This window comes from Sarcophilus harrisii, chromosome 2, assembly GCF_902635505.1.
Source record: "Sarcophilus harrisii chromosome 2, mSarHar1.11, whole genome shotgun sequence".
NCBI classification, from domain to species: domain Eukaryota; kingdom Metazoa; phylum Chordata; class Mammalia; order Dasyuromorphia; family Dasyuridae; genus Sarcophilus; species Sarcophilus harrisii.
In genome coordinates, this window is record NC_045427.1 from 647,013,272 (window position 1) to 647,030,939 (window position 17,668).

Here is a 17,668-nt window from a genome sequence, read left to right on the forward strand (position 1 = left end):
GAACAATTTTGGTAATCCTTTGGAGGCAACATGAAAAGAAAGGGAAAGAGAGAATGACATCGGTTAATATGGAAATAGGAAGAATGTGACTGGTAGGAAGGGAATGAAATAGTCAGAAGACATGGTAGAAAATTCAAGACATGGTCATCAATTAGTTATGTATTTATGGTTCAAAGTCCAGAACTGTGCTTAAAGAATGAAAAGGCTATGTTAAACCTTAGTGTTAGCAGCCCCTTCCAAAGCACTTAAAGCTTTCTGTCCAAAAATAGACATATATCTATATCTATCTATCTATATCTGTATCTGTATCTATATTCTCACACACACATACACATAGATACATAGACATACATGTCTATGTGTTTTGGGTCTACCTCTGGTGCAGTAATAATCTTCAAAAAGCTTATAGTTTATGGGGGAAAGAATATTAAAGAAATTAATTACAAAGCATTCTAATTGGAACAAGGAGCAATCATGAAAGGCTTCTTTTCAGAGTTTGTGAAGAAGATGAAATTTACAACAAAACAGGGATTCTGCAGTAGAAGAAAGAGAAGAAAGAAGGAAATTTTGCTAGGTATAGGAGAGATCCTTAACAAAAACATGGAAGAGAGAGAGAACGGGAAAAGAATGACAAGTTCATGAAATAGCAAGTAGATGAACATGACAGAAACATTAAATGTGAAGGGATATGGTTAAATAAGCCTGGAAAGGTAGGTTGGAATCTGTGAGAATGAAAATGTTTATATCCCAATGAAATCACCAATTCTGATACATTATAGTCTGATAAATGTATGTGAGGGGGGAAATTAGGAAAGTTGGGGTTTTGCCTTATGTTGTTTCTTACAGATGTGGTGAAAGTAGAATTCATTGACTTCTCAATAACTTAGGGAAAACCCCTATTTCCTGAAGAAAGGTCCTAGAATGATGGATAAAAGAGTCAGTCTTTATGCAATAAAATATGTTATTGTAGTTGTAGTTGTAGTTGTTCCAATACTGGTTTCCATTTGATGTAATGCAATGAGTTAGGAAGCAGAAATTTCCTGTTCTAGACCCAGATTTACATATTACTTCATATAAGTCTTTAGACATCTTTATACTTTATATGTCTGGCCAGATTAATTAGGATGAAAGGTGGAAGGGTGTCTAGGACTCTTTAGGATTATAGAATTGAAATGGTTCATAATCTATTATCTTTTCTTCTGTTTCCTCTTACCATATGTCAAGGAATCACTGTTGCAACCACTTTCCATATGAGTCCACCACCACAACTTAATCAGAATTCTTCAATTCTTCATTAACTCAGACTTAAGCCTCTACAGCTGTAGATAGGTTCCTCTAGCTCCAGTCATTAGCTGGATCCTTCCTTTTTTCCCCTCTTTCATCCAGCCATATTATCTTTCCTTTACTCCTAGAGGGAAGGAAGGAGAGAATGAGGTAGAATAAGAGAGAGAGTGGGAAGAAGAGAGGGAAGGAGTGAGGGAAGCAGTAACGGAGAGAGAGAGCACTATTTTACCCATTGTTTGCATTCATTGTAACAGTGTGTTTTGTCTTATTACAAGAATATTTTCCCCAAAATGTTTCCATTCCTTTAAAATATGAGAAGTGAGAAACAATTGATATGTGAAATATCACTTATACTTTTAGATTAAGTAATTGTATTATTAGTTTCTCTTAAGTGCTTTAAAATGAAACCTCTCAATCTGAAAGTATTCTGTAAATGTATGTAAAATAAGAACAAAACACAGCAACAAAGTCACAGGTCATAAGAAAAAATGACTGGAAATAAAAAAAGTGTTTGAATTAACCATGATAAGAAATATACCTGGGCATTAACTGATGATGGGGGATTGTTCTCTTACAATTTGGTCATTTTCCTTCTTTATATTTAAGCAAAATATACTAGTATATTGGCCATATCTGACAATTTATGAAAAAAAGTATGATTTTATGAATTAGGGTATCTTTTCACATTTGAAAAAAAGAGATTTTGAAATTGCTTGATGATAAATTTGCTTGATTTAGGAAACATATATTGGAATTGAATATATCATTTATTTCATGTTGAAAGTAAGGAGTCTCATCACCTCTGATTCTTGTGGCTCTTAGGGTGCCACTTCATAAACCTTCACTTGGATTGCAAATACTGTTATATTGCAACTGGACATGCAAAAAAAAGGCTGTTGTGATCACATAAAATGTCTCTTAAAAATCTCTACTAGGGGAAGCTAGCTGGTGCAGTATTAGGGCACCAGCCCTGAAGTCAGGTCACTAAATCCCTATTATCACAGCAAAAAAATAAATAAAAATAAAAATATTGTTCCAAATATGAAAAAGCAAGGAAATCATGTTACATGATTACATGATCCTGGGTACTCATTTAAAAGATAATGCATATGAACAGGTCTTGCCACATCTGAGAATTTCATTATTACAAGGAAGCTCTGAAACCACAAAACGAAAACATATTCAGTGACTCGCAATACATCCATGCTCTTTAGATATTCAAGAGTAATGGTGGAGTAGTTACCTTCTGAAACACCACATTTTTTAGGGGACAGCTCTAATTGTCCTGATAATTAACCCCTTGATTTCCATTTTTTTTTTTGCTTATGCTGAAATTTTAGTAATTCACATCTATTTCAGCTCTTTTCCAATATTAAAAATTAAAAGTTAAATAAAATAAGAAATATCCAATGCAGTGTTGGGGTCGAGGATTCTAATACCTCTAATATAGTTCTGACTACTGTTTTTTATTTGTACTTTCTTACCTATATTTTTTTTCTTTTGCTATTTTTTAAAATTTTATTTTTCCCCAATATATGTCAACAATTTTTTGGCACTCACTTTTACAAGATTTTGAGTCTCACATTTTCCTCCCTTCTTCACTCTCTTACTTTCTTCCTAAAATAATAGGTAATTTGATATAGGTCATACATGTCCTGTCATGTAAAATATGTTTCCCTATTAGTCACAGTTGTGAAAGATGAACAGATTAAAAGGGAAAAATAACACAAAAGGTAAAAAAAAATAAGTGGAAATATGCTTTGATTTGTATTCGGGATACATCAAGTCTCTATTTGGATACACATTTAATTTTCCTTTGTAAGTCTTTTGTCTTTGTATTGGATGGTTTTGTTTCTGATAGAAGTTGAATCATTCATAACTGATCATCACACAGTGTTGCTGATACTGTGTATAGCGATTCCCTATTTTTTCTCATTTCACTTTGCATCAATTCATACAAGTCTTTTTCAGCTTTTTTTATTTGCCTGTTTATTATTTCTTATTGCACAAGAGCATTACATTATAATCATGTACCACAGCATATTCAGCCAATCCCCAATTGATGAGCATTCTTTCAACTATTAATATTTTGCCATCCCAAAAAGGTATGCTATAAGTATTTTTGCACATATAAATCTGTTATCCCTCTTGTCCCTTTAAAAAAAAATCTCTTTGGAATAGAGACTTAATTATATTGATGTATCAAAGGGTAGGCACAGTTGTTTTTCTTTGGGGTATAGTTTCAAGTTGATCTCCAGAATGGTTTGATCAGTTCACAACTCCATCAACAATACATTAATATGCCAATTTTTCCCACATTCATTTTTGTATTAATTTTTTTTCTTGTCATATTAAGCAATCAGATAAGTAGGAAGTTGTACCTCAGAGATGCTTTAATTTGTATTTCTTTATCAAAAGTAATTTAGAAGGAAAAAATAAATAAAAAACAAAACAAAAAAAAGTAATTTAGAGCAGTTTTTCACATGCTTATAGCTAGCCTAGATTTTTTCTTTTTTTTTTTTTTAATTTTAATAGCCTTTTATTAACAGGTTATATGTATGAGTAACTTTACAGAATTGACAATTGCTAAACCTCTTATTCCAATTTTTCCCCTCCTTCCCTCCACCCCCTCCCCCAGATGGCAGGATGACCAGTAGATGTTACATATATTAAAATATAAATTAGATACACAATAAGTATAAATGACCAAACCGTTATTTTGCTGTACAAAAAGAATCGGACTCTGAAATATTGTACAATTAGCCTGTAAAGGAAATCCAAAATGCAGGTGGGCAAAAATATAGGGATTGGGAATTCAATGTAATGGTTTTTAGTCATCTCCCAGAGTTCTTTTGCTGGGTGTAGCTGGTTCAGTTCATTTCTGCTCCATTGGAACTGATTTGGCTCTTCTCATTGCTGAGAATTAGGCTAGATTTCTTTATCTGGTAATTGCCTGTTCATATCTTTTAACCATTTACAGTTGGAAATAGCTTGCAATATTACAAATTTGACTCAGTTCTCTTAATATTTTAGAAATTGTGCATTTATCATAGACATTGCCTATAAAGATTTATTTCCCAGCTTTCTGCTTTTCTTCTAATCTTGTTTGTAATGCCTTTGTTCAAAAACTATTTATTGTAATCAAAATGATCTATTTTGCATTTTAGAATGTTTTCCATTGTTTTCTTTGGTCATAAATTCCTCCCTTCTCCAAAAATCTATCAGGAAATTATCCCTTGATTTCTTAATTTGCTTATGTATCACCCTTTATATTTAAATTATGAACCAATTTTGAAATCATTATGGCATATGATGGGAAGTGTTGGTCTATATCTGATTTGTGCCCTATTATTCTCCAGTTCCCCAAGCAGTTTTTTTAATAATAAATTCTTATTCCAAAAGCTGGGAATTTTGAATTTATCAAATATATATGATCATTTTCTACTGTGTCTGATACCTAAATCTATTCTAGAGAGTCACTACTCTATTTCATTGTCAGTATCAGATAGTTTTCATGATTTCTGTTTTATAATATATTGAGTCACATTCTTTTGTATTTTTTTCATTAATTTTATTAATATTATTGAAATTTTTCCCAGAAGAATATTTTTCTAGCTCTATAAATTTTTTTTTTTGTTTCCTGATTGGTGTGACACTCTCACAATAGATTCATTTATTAAGAGTTGTATTTTATTATCCTAGTTCAGCCTACCCATGAGCAACTGATTTTTTTCTAATTTTTTAGATGTGACTTTCTATGAAAATCTTTTTGTTTTTCTCTTTATATAGTTTCTTTGTTTATGTTGACAGATTATTTACAATTATTTTAAGTGATATTTCTCTTTCTATCTCTTGCTGTTGGACTTTGTGATAGTGAGGAAAGGCTCCCTATTTATTCCTAATAACATATAATGTTTACTGATCATTTAGATAGATAATGCTAATACTTTTAAGGAATATTTTTCCCTCTGTTCTTTAGTTCACCCAGGGTCATTGTCAGTAATTTTTATTTATATCTTGTCACTGGATCCAAATGGCTCTGGAGAGGAAACTGAGGCAGATGATTTTGCATAGCCTTCCCTCACTCAAATTTAATTCACTGGTATGTCATGGCATCACTTCCCTGATATTATTGCCCTGTTCAAAAACAAAGGACAAACAATAAGAGGAATGGGTGCAGAAAAGCTTTTTTCTGCATGTATTGATTTAATCTCCAGATATCTTTTAAAACACAATGAATATGATCAATTATATTGATTGTTTTTCTAATATTAAACCTAATATTGAATATGAATATAAATTCATTGCATGTACAAATTCCATCTGGCCAAATTGTATAACCATTATCACCTTTTTATTGCAGTAAGTTTATTTATTTTAATACATATTGTTTTATGATCATATTGGGAAAGAAAAATCAGAGCAAAAGGAAAAAAATGCAAGAGAGGAAAAAAGAACAGAAAAAAAGTAAAACAGCAAGTACTGGTTTACTTTCATTTTCCTTAGTTTTTTTTTTTTTTTTTTTTTTTTTTTTTTTTTCCCTGAATGAAGATGGTGTTTCCTTTATAAAGTTTATTGGTGTTGCTTTGGATCACAGAGTATCTGAAAAGAACCAAGTCTATCATAGTTGATCATCACATATTATTGCTGTTACTGTGTACAATGTATCAATCTATTCCTGGTTCTTCTTGTTTTACTCAGCATCAGTTCATGAAAATCTTTTCATGGCTTTCTATAATCATTTTTATAGAACAATAATATTTCATTACCTTCAAATAGCACAATTTGTTCAGTCATTCTCCAATTGATGGATATGCACTCAGTTTCAAATTGTTTGCCAACACAAAAAGAGATGCTACAAACATGTTTGTGCATGTGGGTCCTTCTCCCTCCTTTATATCATTTCTTTAGGATTTGGACCCAATAATGTCACTACTGAATCAAAGTATATGCACAGTTTTTGTAGCCCTTTGGGCATAGTTCTAAACTGCTCTCCAGACTGGTTGGATCATTGCACAACTCAACCAATAATGCATTACTGTCCCAGTTTTTCCACATGTTATCCAACATTTATGATTAGCTTTTACTGGCATCTTAGCCAATCTGAGAGGAGTGAGATGGTACCTCAGAATTGGTTTAAGTTGCATTTCTCTAATCAAAAAGTGATTCAAATCATTTTCATATTACTACAGATGGATTTAATTTCATCATCTCAAAACTGTTCATATAGTGTGACAATTTATCAATTGGAGAATGACTTGTGTTCTTATAAATTTGACATAATTTTTACATATTTTAGAAATGAGACCTTTATCAGAAATACTGTCTGTAAAGATTTTTCCCTGCTTTGTACTTCCCTTTTTTATCTTATTTTTGTTAGTTATGATTTTTGCAAAAAAAAAAAAAACAAAACTTTTTTTTTTATTTAATAGCCTTTTATTTACAGGATATATATGCATGGGTAACTGTACAGCATTAACAATTGCCAAACCTCTTGTTCCAATTTTTTACCTCTTACCCCCCCACCCCCTCCCCTAGATGGCAGGATGACCAGTAGATGTTAAATATATTAAAATATATTAGATACACAATAAGTATACATGACCAAAACGTTATTTTGCTGTACAAAAAGAATCAGACTCTGAAATATTGTACAATTAGCTTGTGAAGGAAATAAAAAATGCAGGTGTGCATAAATATAGGGATTGGGAATTCAATGTAATGGTTTTTAGTCATCTCCCAGAGTTCTTTTTCTGGGCATAGCTAGTTCAGTTCATTACTGCTCCATTAGAAATGATTTGGTTGATCTCGTTGCTGAGGATGGCCAGGTCCATCAGAACTGGTCATCATATAGTATTGTTGTTGAAGTATATAATGATCTCCTGGTCCTGCTCATTTCACTCAGCATCAGTTCGTGTAAGTCTCTGCAGGCCTTTCTGAAATCATCCTGTTGGTCATTTCTTACAGAACAGTAATATTCCATAATATTCATATACCACAATTTATTCAGCCATTCTCCAACTGATGGACATCCATTCAAAAACAAAACTTTTTAATTTAATCAAAGTTATCCATTTTCCTTTTATAATGTTCTCTAGTTCTTCCTTAATCATAAATCCCTTCTTTTCCAAAGTCCTTGTAGATAAATTATCAATCGTTCTCCTAATTCATTTATGGAATTGTCCTTTATGCCCAAATCATGTAGTCATTTTGACCATAGATATGGAGTGTGAGATGTAGGTCCATAATGAGTTTCTGACATTTTCCAGTTTTCTGAGGAATTTTTGCCAAATTTATAAGCTGGAGTTTGGGGATTTATCAAATCCTAGATCACTATAGACCTTGATTATTGTGTCACATGTGTCTACTCTATTGCACTGTTCCAGCACTATTTCTTAGTCAGTATCAAATAGTTTCGATGAATACTGCTTTATAGTGTAGTTTTAGGCTTGGTACTGCTAAGCCATTATCTTTGTATTTTTTTTTTACTAATTCCCTTGATAGTCTTGACCGTTCTTCCAAATTAATTTTGTTATTTTTTATCTATAAAATAATGTTTATGCACTTTTATTGTATGACACTGAATAAGTAGAACAATTTAGACAGAATTGTCATTTTTAAATATAAGCTCTGCCTAGACATTAACATTTGATATTTTCCAAGTTGCTTAGATCTGATTTTATTGTGTGAGAAGTGTTTTGTAATTGTGTTCATATACTTCTTGGGTTTTTCTCGGCAGGTAGAACCCTAGGTATTTTATTTTGTCTACAGTGATTTTCAATGAAATTTTTCTTTCTATCTCTTGCTAATGAGCTATGTCAGTAATATACAAAAATTTTGATGATTTGTTTGGGTTTATATTATATTCTGCAATTTTTTTAAAGCTTTGACTTAATTCCAGTAAATTTTTAGAACATTTTCTAAAATTTTGTAAGTACACCATCATGTCATATATAAACTTTTATTTATTCAACACCTATTCGAATTCCTTTAATTTCTTTTTCTATTCTTATTGCCAACATTTCTAGTACAGTGTTAAATAACAGTTGTGATAAACATCACCCATGATCTTATTGGGAATGTTGCAATCACCTTGGTAGCATTTTGTTCTATATTTTTGCATCAGTGTTCATAAGGGAAATTATAAACAAGTTTCTTTTTCTGATTTCGCACTTTCTGACTTATGAATATTTTGTTATAAAGAATTTGGTAGAGATTATTCACCTATTTTTCAAAATAGTTTATATAATATTGGAATTAATTTTTCTTCTTCTGTGAAATTCACTGGAGAGCCAATCTTGCCCCAGAGATCACTTTCTTTTTTTAATTTCTGTTTTTCTATTATTCTCTTTTTCTCCCTTTGATTTTTTCTCTTTCTTTTTCTTTCTTCTTGCCTTCCTTCATTCCTTCCCTCCCTCCCTTTTTTTATTCCTTCCTTCCTTCCTCCCTCCCTCCCTTTCCCTTTCTCTTTCTTTCTTTCTTTTTCTTTCTCTTTCTTCCTTTCTTTGTTTTTTCTTTCTTTCTTTCCTTCTTTTCTTTTTTTCCCATGTAGTGGTTTGTATTCCCCAGAGTTCTTTTGCTGGAGTGTAGCTGCTTCTATTCATTATTGAACAAATGGAACTGATTTGATTTATCTCATTGTTGAAGAGAGCCACATCTATCATAATTGATCATCGTATAGTATTATTGTTGGAGTATATAATGATTTCTTGATTCTGCTCATTTCACTTAGCATCAGTTCATCAAATCTCTCCAGGCCTTTCTGAAATCATCCTTTTGGTCATTTCTTACCGAACAATAATATTCCTTAACATTCATATACCACAATTTATTCAGCCATTTTCCAATGAATGGACATTCATTCAATTTCCAGTTTCTAGCCAATAGAAAAAGGGCTTCCATAAACATTTTTGCACATATAGGTCCCTTTCCTTTCTTTAAGATGTCTTTGGGATATAAGCCCAGTAGTAGCACTGCTGAACCAAAGGATATGCACAGTTTGATAACTTTTGGGGCATAATTCCAGATTGCTCTTCAGAATGGTTGCATTCATTTACAACCCCACCAACAATTCATCAATGTCCCAGTTTTCCTGCATCTCCTCCAATAATCATCATTTTTTTTTTTTGTCATTTTAGCCAATGACAGGTGTGTAGTGGTATCTCAGAGTTGTCTTAATTTGCATTTTTCTGATCAATAGTGTTTTGGAACATTTTCATATAAGAGGGAATAGTTTCGATTTCATCATCTGAAAATTGTTCATATCCTTTGACCATTTATCAATTGGAGAATGGCTTGATTTTTTTTGTAAATTAGAGTCAATTTTCTATATATTTTGGAAATGAGGCCTTTATCAGAACCTTTAACTGTAAAAATGTTTTTCTGGTTTGTTATTTCCCTTCTAATTTTATTTGCATTAATTTTGTTTGTACAAAGGCTTTTTAATTTGATATAATCAAAATTTTCTATTTTGTGATCAATAATGATCTCTAGTTCTTTTTTGGTCACAAATTCCTTCCTTCTCCACAAGTCTGAGAGATAAACTATCCGATGTTCCTCTAAGATATTTATGATCTCCTTCTTTATACCTAAATCATGGATCCATTTTGATCTTATCCTGGTATATGGTATTGTGTGGATCCATATAGATCTTCTTAATCTGAAAAGCTAACAAACCCCTGACTTCATGTAACATTTTTTTTCTTTCCCTCTGGAATATAGGATCCTCATGGTCCAGGAATGTGTTTTAACCTAGTAATTCTAATTGATGCCTGTGAGATCACATTTGCTCTTGTGCCAGTAGTTTTGGTTTCTCATTTGTTTCCTAAATATTAGGCATTTGTGCCTAGATATTTGGGATTTTATATTTTCCTATTGTTTCTTTTCTTGGATTTTACCCTTTTTGATTTTATGGGTACTTCAACTGATTGACTTCATTTTTTTGTAGCTGTGCTTTATTATACAATCCTAGAAAAGTATACATGGAAGTATTATCTTTCACAACTCATTTTAGGTTTAATTCCTTTTAATTGATTTTGGAAGACTCTCAAAATCTACATGCTAATAAGTCTCTGTTAGGTGAACTCCATCTCTTGTGAAGAATATATCATTTTAAGTTGTGGCCCTGATAATTAAATCCCATTTTCTGACATTTACTTCTTAACTAACAGTATTTTCAATTCTTTAAGTCAATTCTCACTTCTATATCACTTAATTTCATTGTATAACAGTTGGAAAAACATTCTCTTTCAGTATGGTTTTCAATATGTTTTTCAACATTTCATAATCATTGTGAAATCAATTTAGTTTCCTGACATTAGCATTATGTAGGCCCACAATAACTTCCAATTCTGGGTAGTTATATATTTTCATAATCTTACAGTATTCCTTATTATATCTTCTGCAGATGTCCCAAGAAGTCAACAGATTTCTTCAATGTTGTTAATTAGGGCAAAATATAGTCCCCTTAGAATCTTTTGAGAAAGAAATAACCAATTACTATTAATCTTGTCATTAGTGTACCTTAACCAGATGAATGGACTGATTAAGGTGAATCAAATTAGAATAAATATAACAATTAACAATATAAGAATTAACATTTATGGGACACTTGAATTTCACATCTGTTATTCCATTAAGCTTAACAGGAAATTGTTATTTCAGTTATTATCCTAATTTAGAAAAAAGAAAAAAAAAACTAGCTTAAAGAGTTAAAAGTAATTTGTCTAGCATCACATAAATATTAAGTCAGGATTAGAATTTCAACCCATGTCTTCCTGAATCTGAACCTAATAATGTATCCATTATACTTTACTGATTTTCTCAGAAAAAAAATGAGCTATTTTAAAGTTTATATAAATAAAAAGTTTAGTAGAATGGAGGGAAAAGGGATAGTGTGTGTAGTTGGGAGTCGTCTGCCTGTTACAGTTAGTTTGACAACAAGCTTTATTTCTTTAATCCTCAGTTCTTTTATATACATAAACATAAGATGGAATAGAGAGATAAATTTTAATTATTTTAAAAATCCTTTCATCTCTAAATTTATTTTTTACATTTCAGACAAAAATATGGGATTGATGTCCTAATTTATTGTTGAAACTAGGTACGATCAAGTAAGAAATGGCTACATAAAATTTTATATTTTAATTTTTTTGTCATTTATGGGAATGTTTTACAGAAACATAGAGTGAATGCCTTCAGGGTTATGATGAATTCAGTAAACTCAATATTGTTATTCTGTTTCTACTATGCGGGTACAGATGGAGTTAAATCATTAAGATTTGGATACAGACCATATCTGATGTAATGCTTTTTACTTTTGTCAAAGAATTTTCATAAAAAAGCTATCAATTTGGTTATTTCATTACACTTGTAAGTGAAAAGGGAAGGTTATTTTCCCTATTTTCCAGGTGAAAAAAATTAAGGATAAATTGTCATATACCCAAGGTCACATAGTAGGTAATTTATAAAGCTTAGGAGAGGAAAATTGATCTCATAGGGAAAAAAAAAGGAGGAGAAAAAAGCATTTATAAAAACTATGTGCAAGGCACATTGCTAAATACATTCATGAAAATTATGTGATTTGATCCTCATAACAGGTCCTCAAATTAGATGCTTTGTTATCTTCATTTTACAGTTTAAAAAAAACTGAAGCAAACAGATTAATTGAATTGCCCATGATTAAACAGCTATTAAGGATCTGAGGTTGGAAGTTAGGTCTCAGTTCCTACACAGTGTTTTTTTCTACTGCACCAAAATCTATTTCAATGGAGCTATTTTTTCCCCAAATTCTCTCCGGAATAAATATTTCTACTAGATAGTATTACTTGCCAGATGGCAATCATAAAGACAGGGTCCCCCATAATAGAAGGAGGTATGTAATGTGACAATACAATTTTCTTGCTATCTCATCAGTAGAATAACTAGAATGAGTAGAAGCAGTATAGGTATACATCTTTCTCTTGTTCTGTTAATTTATTTTTAAGATTCAGGAGACAAATAGATAAATGGAAATAATACTTCTTTCTGTATTTAAATAAATAAATGAATTGGGAGGGAAGCTTATCTTGTCTTGATTCCCTATGAGTACCTTTGGGGTCTTCTAAGAGCACATGACATGATCAGAATGTGATTGACTTCAATATTTCTCTATATGGTTTTGATTTTTTTTTTATCTAAAGGAATGAATGTATATTATTTGTTCATGAAATCTAATCTACTAAAGATTATGAGAATTTGGTTTTATATCAGTTTAGATATTTTTATTATTTCATTCTGGTTTACTTATTGCATTTTCAATCAATTTTTGTTTTATGTCCATAGTAGGATTTCTTGTCTTCTTCATTATCAACATCATGATTTTCATTGCCACCACTACCACCAGTGTCGTCATCATCATCATCATCATCACCATCAACATTGCCGTCATCATCCTTATCATCATCAACATCATCATCGTCATCATCATCATCACTGTCATCATCGTTGTCATCAACAACAGCAGCAGCAGCAGCAGCAAACAACAACAACCAGTAATAACAGTTGACATTTCTGTAGTTCCAAGATTGAAAAATGCTTCATCAACATTAAATAAATAATTCCAAGAGTTTTGTGACTCAAGAATTATTGACAATGACTCTCCTGTCTTTCTTCTTGGGTGTTTATTTCTGATTCTTTTTCATTACAATTAAATTGTATAATTAATTCATTAATATTTTAATAATTAATAATTGTAATAATATAATTAATTAATTGTATAATTATAATTGTATAATTCTGAAGCATTTTCCCTTCTTCCTAAATTGGTTTTATTAAATTAAATATGACAAAAGATCAGAGACCTCCAAATTTAGCCAAAAAGATGAGTATATTGTCTGGGGATATCTAAATGATAAAGAAAAAATCCATAAAATAAGCAAAGTATACTCAGGAGAGGCAAAATAGAAAACCTTGAACTTTGAGTCAATATATGCCACTAAAAGGAGAGAGATATCCAGAATAGGTAAAAAAGAAATCTCTCAAGATGAATAAAGGGAAACAAAAAAAAAGCATATTTAAACTACTATAATTGCATTATATTCATAAAACATTGATTATTTACTACGTACAGGGCACTATGTTTTAGATATTCAAAACAAAATAAAACATCTTCTGCTCTCAAGAAGTTAGCAATCTATTGGTGGTAATGCTATGTAAAAAATTAAACAATATATGCAACAAGAACATACAGAATTCATATAATTGAATGACCTATTTTGGGAATTTTGTTGGAAATAGCACTTGGGCTATAGCATAAAGGGATCTATGGATTGCAAAATGTGGGTAAAGGGAAAAAAAAACTTAACTATCAAAGATAGCATATTTATTGTTTTTTTATTTTTTCTGTAATGTAGCTTTTTTTTTAATTTCTAATATCATTTTATCTCCAAAATATGGATAGAGATAGTTTTAAACAGATTGTTGTGTTCCAAATTTTTCTTCCTTCCTCCATTACTTCTTCCATTTCCAAGACAGAAAGCAATCTGATATAGGTTAAATAGGCAGAAATCTTTTAAATACATTTCCATATTTATCAGACTAAATAGGGAAAAAAGGAAAAAACAAACAAAAATTGAAAATATTATGCTTCAATCCATATTCAGTATCCCTAGTTCTTTCTCCATTTTAGGATGGTATTTTCTAATCCAAGTCTATTGAAATTATTTTGAATCACTGCATTGTTGACAAGACCCAAGTCCATCACACCTGATCACATAATCTTGTAACTTTGTGCACTATTTTCTTGTTTCTGCTACTTTCACTAAGCATCAGTTCATGAAGATCTTCCCATGTTATGTTATGTTATTGAAATGCTTGCTTTATTCCAAAAATTAAAAATTAAATTAAGAAACAGTGAGAGGATAGGAGAGCCCATATTGTATATGAGAAAAAGGAAAAAGTCTGATTTCACTCGAATGTACAATGTATTAGAAAGAGAAATTTGTTGGTCAGTCTGGAAAGAGAAGTTTTAGTCATACTTTGAAAGATTCTAAAAACCCAAGAGAGGAGCATGAATACAGAATGAGAAAATGGTATGATGGGATGACTAAACTTGTTTTTAGATATATCACATTTGAATATGAGTGAGTGATATCTGAGGATTAGAAAGTGGTAAGCAAGCATACCAATTTGGTGACTATTGCAATAGCCTGGCCAAGAGATGATGAGAGACTGAGTTAAAGTAGAAGGCAGTTTTAATGAAAATAAAATAAATTATTCAAAGGATCAGTGAAATATTTCCATGGGTTGGCTATACAAATATGAATTAGAGGGAATATTTATAGATTAATCCAAGGTGTTGAACACAGATAATTATAATAGTGTTCTTGGAAGAATAAGCAATTTTAGAAAAAAATGTATATTTAGGCATGAAGATAATGAGTTCCAATGTGACTGTTGAGTTTGAGAAGCCAATGGCCATTGGGGTCAAATAGATGATTGATGATGCAAGATGAAATTTCAGGAGAAAGACAAGTACTATATTTGATAAATACCTTCAAAGAGATGAAAATGGAAATCATGGAATATAATAGGATAATAGAATAAAAGACGTAAGAAGGAGTAAGAAAGGTCTGGGACATATTCATACTTTTTTTTTTATTTTTATTTAATAGCCTTTTATTTACAGGATATATTCATGGGTAACTTTACAGCATTGACAATTGCCAAACCTCTTGTTCCAATTTTTTACCTCTTACTCCCCCACCCCCTCCCCTAGATGGCAGGATGATCAGTAGATGTTAAATATATTAAAATATAAATTAGATACACAATAAGTATACATGACCAAAACGTTATTTTGCTGTACAAAAAGAATCAGACTCATAAATATTATACAATTAGCTTGTGAAGGAAATCAAAAATGCAGGTGTGCATAAATATAGGGATTGGGAATTCAATGTAATGGTTTTAGTCATCTCCCAGAGTTCTTTTTCTGGGCATAGCTGGTTCAGTTTATTACTGCTCCTTTGGAAATGATTTGGTTGATCCGTTGCTGAGGATGGCGGTCCATCAGAACTGGTCATCATAAATATTTGTTGAAGTATATAATGATTTCCTGGTCCTGCTCATTTCACTCAGCATCAGTTCGTGTAAGTCTCTGCAGCCTTTCTGAAATCATCCTGTTGGTCATTTCTTACAGAACAGTAATATTCCATAATATTCATATACCACAATTTATTCAGCCATTCTACAACTGATGGACATCCATTTCAGTTTCCAGTTTTTGCCACACAAAAGGCTGCCACAAACATTCGTGCACATACAATGGGTCCCTTTCCCTTCTTTATAATCTCTTTGGGTTAAATCCAGTAGTAACACTGCTGGATCAAAGTATACACAGTTTGATAACTTTTGAGCATAGTTCCAAACTTCTCACCAAAATGGTTGGATTCGTTCACAACTCCACCAACAATCATCAATGTCCCAGTTTTCCCACATCCCTCAACAATCATCATTATTTTTTCCTGTCATCTTGGAATCTGACAGGTGTGTATAGTATCTTAGAGTTGTCTTAATTTGCATTCTCTGAATAATAATGACTTGGAGCATCTTTTCATATGACTAGAAATAGTTCAATTTCTTCATCTGAAATTGTCTGTTCATATCCTTTGACCATTTTCAATTGGAGATGAAGCGATTTTTATAAATTAGGTTAATTCTCTATATATTTTAAATGAGGCCTTTATCAGAACCTTGACTCTAAAATATTTTCCCAGTTTATTGCGTCCTTCTAATCTTGTCTGCATTAGTTTTGTTTGTCAAAAACTTTTCAGTTTGGTATCATCGAAATTTTCTATTTTGTGATCAGAGTGATCTCTAGTTCTGCTTTGGTCATAAAGACCTTCCCCTTCCACAGGTCTGAGAGGTAAACTATCCTGTGTTCCTCTAATTTATTAACAATTTCATTCTTTATGCCTAGGTCATAAACCAATTTTGACCTTATCTTGGTGTACGGTGTTAAGTATGGATCAATCCTAGTTTCTGCCATATTAGTTTCAATTTTTCCAGCAATTTTATCAAACAGTAGTTCTTATCCCAAAGCTGGGATCTTTGGGTTTTTCAAAGACTAGTTTTATATTTGTTGACTGTTTTATCCCATGAACCTAATCTATTCCACTGATCAACTAATCTATTCCTTGAATGCCAAATAGTTTTGGTAACTTCTGCTCTATAATATAATTTTAGATCTGGTCAGCTAAGCCACCTTCATTTGATTTTTTTCATTAATTCCCTTGAAATTCTTGACCTTTTGTTTTTCCATATGAACTTTGTTTTATTTTTCTAGGTCATTAAAATAGTTTTTGGGAGTCTATTGGTATGGCGCTAAATAAATGGATTAGTTTAGGTAATATTGTATCTTTATTATATTTACTTCCTATCCAGGCATTTAATAGTTTCCAATTGGTTAGATCAGACTTAATTTGTGTGAAAAGTGGTCTGTAATTTTGCTCATAAAGTTTCTGATTTTCCCTTGAGACAGATTCCTTAATATTTTATATTATCAGTAGTTACTTTAAATGGAATTTCTCTTTGTAACTCTGACTTGGATTTTATTAGTATATATAAGAATCTGATGACTTATGTGGGTTTATTTCAACAACTTTTAAGTTGTGGATTATTTCTAATAACTTTTTAAGTAGAATCTCTGGGGTTCTCTAAGTATACCATCATGTCAGCGGCAAAGGTGATAATTTGGTTTCCTCATTGCCTATTCTATTCCTTTAATCTCTTTCTCAATCTTTTCTAAAGCTAGCATTTCTAATACAATATTAAATAGTAACGGTGATAGTGGACAACCTTGTTTCCTCCAGATCTTATTAGGAATGGTTGCAGTTTGTCTCATTACATATGATGCTTACTGATGATTTTAAATAGAGGCTGATGATTATTTTAAGGAAAAGTCCATTTATTCCTATACTCTCAAGTGTTTTTAATAGGAATGGATATTGGATTTTATCAAATGCTGTTTCTGCATCTATTGAGATGATCATATGGTTTTGTTAATTTGGTTATTAACATGGCCAATTATATTGATAGTTTTCTAATATTGAACCAGCCCTGCATTCCTGGTATAATCTACTTGATCATAGTGTATTATCTGGGAGATGATTTTCTGTAGTCTTTTGCTAATATCTTATTTAAGATTTTAGATCAATATTCATTAAGGAGATTGGTCTATAATTTTCTTTCTCTGTTTTTCCAGCCTACCTGGTTTAGGTATCAGTACCATGTCTGTGTCATGAAGGAATTTGGTAGGACTTTCCTTCATTTCCCATTTTATCAGATAATTTATATAATTGGGCCAATTGTTCTTTAAATGTTTGGTAAAATTCACATGTTAAAT

The 17,668-nt window shown here is 31.3% G+C and overlaps 1 protein-coding gene across 1 annotated transcript in view; it reads left to right on the top strand.

Annotated features, from left to right (window-relative positions):
- PCDH15 (protocadherin related 15) overlaps positions 1–17,668 on the top strand; it is a 2,067,151-nt gene that overhangs the window by 336,995 nt on the left and 1,712,488 nt on the right. The gene's annotated exons all lie outside the window — the stretch shown is intronic.